Below are 10000 nucleotides of genomic sequence, written 5' to 3'. Positions count from 1 at the left end.
TTTCCCATGACACTCCATTGAGAGTGGTTTATGAGCCATTCTTTGTGGTACCTGCATCTGGGATGTATTCAGGTTCAGGATAATTCCATGAGAAAAAAAAAAAAAAAAAAAAAAAAAAAAAAAAATGGAGTAAAGTAAATGTGATGTAAAAACACCAGTTGAGAAGAGCTGTAAAAGAAGTTCTTTGTGTCCTCTATCCCTTATTAAAATGAAAATATTTGTTCATATCATGCGGAATACTGATTAAGAGGTTTAAAAGGCCGCTCATGAATGGCAGAGGCAAGGGACAGTGACATTGAACTATCAAGTAGGGCAATGCCCTAGATACTGACCAAATTACATATGATCAGCGCCCAAGCCCCCTCTCCACCCTCAGCAGATAGACCTATATGCTCCCCCAAAGCCCCCTTCCTTAGGTCACTAGGATGATGAGGTTGCAGCGACCAAAGGAACTAACAAGTTTGAGTGGGACTCGTACCCTAGTCTGGCAATCACCCGGCAAGGACGCTACCACCAGGCTTGGTTTGAACTATTTTAAGGGAACGTGGCCTAGATTATTCTTTTTTACTTTCACTTTCATCTCCTCCGAGTAAAGTTCCTCTTCATCACCTGTGAAACCACGTTTAATAATACAAGTTTTCTTCCTCTTCGTCTTTTAAAGAAAAAAAGAAAGACTCAAAATCGAGCAATTCAAGACTGAACTGTCTTCGCTTCATATGCATCCGCTTCGGTGGCGTGGTGCGGCTCACACAGGAAACTCATTTCGCAAAGTAAACTCATTTCTCCATCCTAATCGAGTGGCGCCCTTACGTCAAGTCCTCCCGCACAGCAAAGGTGAAAACTTCTGCTTAAGGTTAATCAAAGTTCACCTAAGTTCATCAAAGTTGACTATGGCTTTAGGGGAAAACTTTTTTTTCCCCAACGCGTCACCGATGATAAGATTGTAAATTGCTTTTTTTTTTTTTTTTCTTGCACCTATCGAAGGCGGAAGAGAAAAGAAAGTTTTGAAATTCGGTTAAAACTCCCAGTAAATTTCCAATTCATGTCTCGCACTTTTCCATTCCATTCTCATTCACTCCCTTGTTCCAACCCCCTCCCCCCTCCTCCTACCCCTGCCCTTCGAAAAGATAAAAAACATTTAGGAGTTTCTTAACTATTTGGTCCGTGTTCCAAGACCGGTTCAAAAGGGCGGAGTTGAATTCGAGTTTTTCAGGTGTCCTTTTTGGCCAGTAAACTTTCCAAATGTAAGCGGGAAAGTGTGTGTGCGTGTGTGTGAGTTTGTGTGTGTGTGTGTGTGTGTGTTTAAAGACAGAGAGAAAAAATAATCATGAATCTCTTCCTTCGATTTTACCCTGCCTCTGTCATCATTGCATAATACACTACTGTTATTGAGAGAGAGAGAGAGAGAGAGAGAGAGAGAGAGAGAGAGAGAGAGAGAGAGAGAGAGAGAGAGAGAGAGAGCAGTTTATAGATAAGAATTCTGATTCCCCGTTGCTTTCACGTAAAGTTTAAATTCATATTTTTAAAAATTTTCTTATGAGATGAACAATAATGGTTATCTGCATTCTTATTTTTACTTCTGGGTTCCCATTCAATCCTTTCTCATACATATATATAACTCAAAGTTGCGCTTTTGTCCGTTGCTTTTGTATGATTTGGTAGACCATTGTGTTTGAGAATAATTTATCTGGATATCAAAAGAAAAGGAATAACAACGACAAGCGCAGATATCGGTCCATGAAGCCTTTGGATGGTTCCCCTTTAATTTTATTTCGGCATTCATTTTTATGAGCATCTTTCAAAACGGATTGTAAAGCCTCAAGAAACATCTTAGATTTAGTGGCAATTTTCTTCGGAGCTATTTTTCAAGCTAATAACTAAATCTTATTATTATTATTATTATTATTATTATTATTATTATTATTATTATTATTATTATTGTTGTTGTTGTTGTTGTTATTATTAATATTATTGTAGTTATTATTATTATTATTATTATTATTATTATTATTATTATTGTAGTTGTTGTTGTTGTTATTATTATTATTAGCTAAGCTTCTACAATCCTAGTTGGAAAGGTAGGATGCTCTAAGCCCAAGGGCTCCAACAGGGAAAAAATGACCCAGTGAGGATAGGAAATAAGGAAATAAACTATACATACAAGTAATGAACAATTAAGATAAACATTAGTTTGACTGTATCCATATTTAGAAAATGAAGAAGTTTGAACTGATTTATCATCGTCTCATAATTCCCAGTGTCTTCCTTCCACTTTCCATGGCAACTCTTAAATTCTACACCCCCCCTCCCCCCCCCATTGAGAGCAGCTGCTCTTAGTGTCAAGACTGCCTTAACCCCTCTTCCCCCATCCACACTCTTCCATTTTCTTCAGATATGGGAAAGCGAGTGTGCCTACAGCATAAAAATGGAGGTTTCTTACAAGAGTAAAGTTAGGTACAGTTTCCTCTTCTTTTTATGGCTGTAACTTTCTGCTGAGTCTCGATTCTTTGATATTTTATGACTCGGATCTCCCCGTGGGTCTTTCGTGTTTTCTTATCTATGATATTTTTTGATCAAGAGAGAGACGTTCATCGCGTATTATCTATATTGTGATACACATTTTATAGACACTTGTTTGGTATGAAAATGTTATCTACGTGTATTTATAGTAAAACTTTGTTTACGTTTTCTGCCTATCCTATTTCAGGGCGTTTATTTAGACTTGTCAGTATGGACTGTATATTTTGGTATTGCAATTAGTTTTTTTTTTCCGTTAGAATGTTTGTTCCATAAATTTTCAATTTTGAAGTTTTGAATTTTTAGCTTTTAATATTTTTAACTTGTACATGCAGTCATTTTTCAGCACTACGTAATTAACCGCTCTTATTTGATATGTGTTTCTTTATTTTGAGTATTGTCTTCATTTCAATTTCTATCTTTATACAGTTTCATCGTTACAGTAGAATTATCAACTATGTCTGAAAACTAGCTTATCGTATTATAGAATTTTAGTTATTTTCATTGAATCTTCATCCATTCTTATCGTTTTCCTGAATTCTTGCATCTTGAGTCTGGCAATGCAAGATTTGGGATCCCTTCACTTTGATACATTTTTTCCAAAGGTCAATTATTGTTATCGGCGTTCCAAAGGAGCTTGAAAGACCGTTCCTGTGCGCCTTTCTTACTCTTTCTGATTCTGACATTTTCGTTTATTTTTCGTTCTTGAAGGGGTTTGGATAACGTTAAATTTGATGACAATCGTATCAAGTGCTAAGAATTGAATATATCAGTTGTTTAACTCAACGGCTAAAATACTCTGTAATTATATATATATATATATATATATATATATATATATATATATATATATATATATATATATATATATATATTATATATATATATATATATATATATATTATAAAGTTTCTGCTTGTTCAATGTAAAATTCATTCTAGAAAAAAAATGCACTTTCGTCCCAATATTTTGTCATTTGAAGTTGTTCGACAACGCCTCCTCGCTCGGTGTTTACCTGCGTTGCTGTTCACCCTGTCTCCCGGGGCACCAGCAGAAAAGCATCCTCTCAAGGAAACTCATCTTTAGTAGGAGAGGTGGGGGGGGGGTTGTTGTTGAAGAGATTCCTACCTCCGAGGGCGTAGAGGAACACACACTCTCTCTCTCTCTCTCTCTCTCTCTCTCTCTCTCTCTCTCTCTCTCTCTCTCTCTCTCTCTCTCTCTCTCTAATGCAGGTATTCAACCGCCATGGCTTTGAAGAAGCGGAATCGTTTGATCTGCAGAAAAAGCAACTCGCTTCGTTCTCGTATCTTAATATCTCGGTGCCGATATCCCTTTCTGTATATTTTCACTCTTTCTCTGTTGTGAATGTTCTTCTCGTGTCATTTGAGAGCTATGCCTTTTAGCTTATATATTATAATATTTGGATATATATATATATATATATATATATATATATAAGTATATATTATATATTATATATATATATATATATAGTTCTTAATTTTTTATACAAAAGGTGCTAATGGTAGTTCCATTTTGAAATGTGAGCGTATGGAAGTTTCATTAAGAATAATAATAGATGCCTCATAAAAAATATTTACACCCAGCTCTCGTGCAAAAGAAAAGAATAAGAAAAAGAAATAAATAAATGTAGAAAAGGGCTATTTGCCCATCACTGTCAAACATTTGCTGAGCCTAAGGTGTTTGTGCAGAAGAATGTTCGTGCTCATATGACAAAGGTTGCTTACGATCATAGTTGTGCCATGGCCCTGAACTAGGTCGTTTTGCAATGTCAGTATCTCGGGCGGAGGTTGAAGCAATTTTTCGTCATTGCTATCTAACTTTACAATTCGTAATTTTACTAGATCATATTCAAAATTTATGTTGCTCTAGAATGGAAATTCTAATTGCCTTTCAAGTTTTTTTTTAGTCAAGACAAAAAAGTGAGGGAAAAATACAAGGTTTTTATGGGTCCTAAAAGGTTATTTGACAGATCTTACCCTACTGGGATTGTCCTGTCAGGCTGTTTGACTGTCCCAAACTTGGTTGGTTGTAAGTATGTAGTGTGCAAACATCAGATGCTCAATTGTGACAAAGATTGCTCAGGCAAATATTTTGGCTCAATAGAGGATACCTGTATGTCACGCGCTTTTTAGATATTACTGAAGGGTTCAATTGTCATATTTCTTGTTTCTAATTACATCCACATTCAAGCCATCCATTTTACCCCCATTCTCACGTCCTCCACAATGAAATGTCTTCCCCACCTGCAGTTAGAAAAACTTGTGACCCAGAAATCTGTGTGAGTTTTTCTTGGCCATTTTAATTATCTTATTGATCACTTAGTTCAACCTGTTTTTTGCTTCATCAGGGCTCGCTTTGCTTGCATTTCAACATTATCTCATTGCTCCTCCGTTCTGGCAAGAGGTTCAGGTTGCACTGCACGTAAGCTGAATAGATGAAAAAAGCTGAATTCATCAATATTTCTGATAATTTTTCTCTGTTCCTGCTGAAAGGCAGTGCAGCCAACGATATCCTGACATTCGTCATGCTTTGGGCACAAGATCTCCTGGCTGGTAGGTGGAGCAACAGATTTCTTGGATGTCCCTAGTTGCTGGACCAAACCCATACTCTTTTGTACAAGGTCACTGGTAAAGCGTGAAGAAATTTCTTGTTATAATTTTTGTAATTGAAATGTTCTTTCACACAATTTAAGAAATGGTGCTATTGATTATAACCTTTCCATAATTCAGTTGTTAATTTTATATGAACAGGGACTACGGGATTTTAGTCCAATTATGAAAATTCTAATTACTAAAATTTCATATACTTTTTATGAATTCTTTCTTGTATATATTTTGGGGGCACATTCATTCTTAATTGTTGTGCAACCAATTTTTTTTTTCTTAGAAATGCAAACCCATTGTTATTTTAGGGATTTTCCATATATATACAAGTGAATTTCAATATATCAAGTCAACATAACGTAATTTTCCTAGTAATACAGGCAGTTAGGTGATATGCGCATGTAATTCATGTTCCTAGAGGCCATGCTGCTACCTTGGGTCACCTTACGGCAACCGCTTTGAGTTAGCGGCAATAGGGGAGTCAGCATGTGAAGATTAATTTTTAGTGGAATATGAGGGGTGGGTGAGGTGTGACACCTAGCAGTACCAATCAAACTCATTTGAATCCCTAGTCAGGCAAGGAGGAACAAAGAGGAAAAATCCTCCTCTTGTTCTTTTTGGATGTCGGGTATCCCCCAAAATTGGAAGTGCCATGGTAGATAGATAGGTAGATGATCGTTTCTTTAGTTACTATAGTTATAATTAAATATATTTAGCCAAACTAAACGTAATTTCTTTTCATTCATGCTTTACATTAGTTAAAATAAATAAAGAACGAATTGCATAAAATCACAAGCAGTATCTGCGTTGATAAAGTTCCAGTTAGAGGTTGCTATATTTCTTATCATTATAGACTTTTTAAGTTGGTTGGTTGTAGATTAATTTAAGATACTCTTGACACGGGTTCTTGCACTATAGAATGTGAGGTCTATAAAATATTTGAAAAAAAAAAATAAAAGCCTAAAATTAATACTAAACATTATCGGACTGTGAATATTAAATCACAATGTAGTACTACATACAGGCCAGGTCCATATATATAGAATTATAATTCTTTATACATGGACCTCACATTCTATAGAGCAAGAGCCCGTGCCAAGAGTATCTTATCTTATCTACAACCAACTAACTTGAAAAGTCTATAAGAATAAGGAATATAGCAACCTCTAACTGGAACTTTATCAACGCAGATACTACTTGTGATTTTATGCAATTCGTTCTTTATTTATTTTAACTAATGTAAAGCATGAATGAAAAGAAATTACGTTTAGTTTAGCTAAATATATTTAATTATAACTATAGTAACTAAAGAAACGATCATCTACCTATCTATCTACCATGGCACTTCCAATTTTGGGGGATACCCGACATCCAAAAAGAACAAGAGGAGGATTTTTCCTCTTTGTTCCTCCTTGCCTGACTAGAGACTCAAATGTGTTGATTGGTACTGCTAAGTGCCACAGCTCACCCACCCCCTCATATTCCACTAAAAATGAATCTTCACATGCTGACTCCCTTACTGCCGCTAACTCTAAGCGTACCATAAGGTGACCCAAGGTAGCAGCATGGCCTATAGGAACTGCGTCACAATCGCTCACCATTCATTAATATTCCTACTACGCTCTTTTGCCTCTTTACATCAAACCTCTTGTCACCTAGGGCTTTCTTCACTTCATCCTTCCACCCAAACCTTGGCCTTCTTCTTGCACTTCTCCAATCAACTCTTGCATTCTTAACCTTCTTATGCAGACAACCATTTTCTATCCTCTCTACGTGGCCAAACCACCTCGACACATTCATACCTACTCTAGCTGCTAAATTCATTCCTCACACCCATTCTCACTCTTACTACTTCACTCCTAACCATATCTAACTAAAACACATCTACCATGCTCCTCACTCTTCATCTAACAAATCAATTTCTGTCTCTCCATCACTTAATTCCCCACAACTCCCGATTCATACTTCATAGTTGGTACAATCACTTTCTCATACAGACCTCTTTTGACACTTATTCTAGAACTTCTATTCTCTACCACTCCCTTCACCGCCTCCGACACCTTACATCCTTCATTCACTCTGATTTAATGTTGTTAATGTTTTTAAAATATTTTATTTTAATTGTTCATTGCTTCTAATATCGTTTATTTATTTTCTTTCTTTTCATCACTTGGCTATTTTTCCTTCCTTGTTGGAGCCCTTGGGCTTGAAGCATCTTGCTTTTCCAACTATGGTTGTAGCTTAGCTAGTAATAATAATAATAATAATTATTATTATAATAATGACGTACATCTGCTTCCACTCCATTTGCAGCAACAACAGAACCCAAGTACTTGAACTGATCTACTTCCTCAAGTAACTTTCCATTCAACATGACATTTAATCTAGCATCACTCTCACTTCTTGTGCTCCTCATAACCTTACTCTTGCCCATATGTACTTGCAACTTCCTTCCCTCACAGACCCTTTCAACTTCTATCCTAATCTAAGTTACTTAACTTTAGTTTTATACAGTACACTAATGCAAAGTCTTACACATTTTCAAAGTGAACTAAAGTTAGATTTATTTTTCAAATACAGAATATAGGTATTGTTTTGTCATCACAAAAACAAACCATGCACCCATAAATGGGTTAGGTTAAAAAAAAAAAAAAAATTTACATTTTTATTTTATATTATACAAATCAGATTCATACTATAATCAGCTGCACATCATTCCATATTTACAAATGACTTTAAATACATTTTATCTGAAACGTGGGATACTCTTATCAGTTGTACAGTTAGGCTATGTCAGAAAAAAGTATATACTTAAAAGTGCAGTGCAGAATAATCATTACATACAAAAATATCCTGAGATGAATACCTTAATGACTGAGAACTCATGTTGGAAAATTATAATACAATGAAAACTTAATGAGTGATCCTTTGCATAATTTCTTCTTGGTTTGTCTTTTATTTGAAGAAACTTCAACTATTACTACAATCATAGGAAATAATATGAATTTTCTGGATTTCATAAATCATCTGCATTTAATATTTAGAAATTTTGTTAGCTTTCTTCTTGTCTTGATGTGGTATTTTTTTCTTATCTTGATGTGGTATAAGAAATTTGAAAGTTGGAGATGTTTCTGTTATAGTGTTGATCTTATATTGTGCATGGAAGCAATTGTTCAATGCATCACGTTAATCCTCCTGGACACTGATCTCTTATTTCTGTATATTAAACACTTATTTTGCTTTTATCTTGAAGGATAGACTGTAAATGTTTTAGTTCTTAGGCATTTAGATGTAATAACCTATGTGAAATTAAAAAGCCCAGGAGCCATTGATTCTTTTAAGATATCAAAATCTCACAATACACATGAATATGGTTTGGAAGCATGATGTAACATTTAACAAATAACTTACATTATAACTTCATACAAAGATATACTCACATTGTCTAATTTTAATCGAATGTCTTTCACAAGAGTATATCAACATCTAATTGAACTGAAAAATCCTTGGTGAGAGGTAAATTATAATCCACTGAATTCGCTAGATGTTTTAAGTACACAATACAGAAAACATAAATATCCAGAAACTGAATTTCTTATAGGCTATCTTATATCAAGCATATATATTATGCTGTAAATACTGTAGTTGAAAAGTTGCTTCAACACATATTCAATCTGTGTTCATTAGAGTTAAATTCAAATAGTTTTCATAGTGCTATGCAGCAAAGCCAATGTATGTCATTTCCTAATAATTATTCAACTTTGAGACCTTGTGTACAGTGTTATACCAATTTGAAGCTCAAACTACATATAGTATTACCTTGGAGTTATGAGTAACTTTGGATATGGCCAAATTGAAATACTGTACAAGCATTCAAATTTTAATTGGGTTACGAGTATTGCATTGTCCTGCGAGCAAAAATTTTGTGCTGTGTGGGCAAAATTTTTTCATGGACAAGTACAAACTAGAATATCATGAGATGTGCAGAAAACAGTCACTTGGTGTCCATACGCCACCCGCACGGAGTTTATGGCATGTTCACATAGATAAGGCTTCTACAGGCCGAGTGGAGAATTCGTTTACAGAATGCAATGGCTTATTTCCATGCCATTATAAAGAAAAGTCTAAAGCAGTTGCCTCAAGACAAGTTCATTAGGAAAATTGAGCGGAAGTATAAAAATAAGACGACCAAGTGTCCAGAAAGCATAAATTAAGTGATTCAGTTTGTGATCGTTAACATCAGATGAACTTCCAATATTTCACCAGAAGTTCTCATGGAGGTTGATTCTCCTTCCAAGTACTAACCACCACCTCTTCTCTCATCTCCCTCACATCAGCCAGGACGCACCTCAAATTGCGAGTTAATTTGTCAATTTAATCTTTATTCATTTCTGAGGTTAAGGATTTTAATTTGTATAATAATTACCATTACAGAACCTTTGGACATCTGTAGTGCATCAAGTGAATTTCCTTTTATTTCTTACGGGAAAATTGTTTTACATTGCGAGCGAGCTCCCACAGTGAATTAAGCTCATAACCTGATGTACGACTGTATCATCATATTCTATAAAGAGGATCAATGAGGATAAATAAAGACAATACAGTAAGGGAAGATGATGAAAAATACATTTACAAACAATGTGTTTCATAAAGTGTGATTGTGAGCAGAAACTGTGCTTATTAGGTGTTTCACTACAAGAGAAACTACTTTATTTAAAGGTTTTTCAGTTAGTCATTAATGACCCAGCTTTAGTTACATGGATGATAGAAAAATAAAAGTTTAGAGAAAGTATAGTAAATGAAATATACAGTACTGTAACGTACTTTTGAATATCACCCTCCTACTGTAATAATCA

General features: G+C 35.0%; 1 protein-coding gene across 2 annotated transcripts in view; it reads left to right on the top strand.

Moving 5' to 3' along the window:
* Positions 1-10000, top strand: part of Tgt (tRNA-guanine transglycosylase) — a 196498-nt gene that overhangs the window by 182499 nt on the left and 3999 nt on the right. Inside the window, exon 11 of one of the 2 annotated variants that reach the window (XR_011040592.1) lies at positions 4889-4951. The exons of the other annotated variant lie outside the window; for it this stretch is intronic. The gene's annotated coding sequence lies outside the window, so the exon portion shown is untranslated. Of the gene's footprint in view, positions 1-4888; positions 4952-10000 lie in introns of those variants that run through there. 2 annotated transcript variants of the gene reach the window in all.

Source organism: Palaemon carinicauda, chromosome 30, assembly GCF_036898095.1.
Source record: "Palaemon carinicauda isolate YSFRI2023 chromosome 30, ASM3689809v2, whole genome shotgun sequence".
In the NCBI taxonomy this organism is placed as follows: domain Eukaryota; kingdom Metazoa; phylum Arthropoda; class Malacostraca; order Decapoda; family Palaemonidae; genus Palaemon; species Palaemon carinicauda.
The sequence above is the reverse complement of the archived record's forward strand: the minus strand, read 5'-3'. Positions and strand labels throughout refer to the sequence as shown.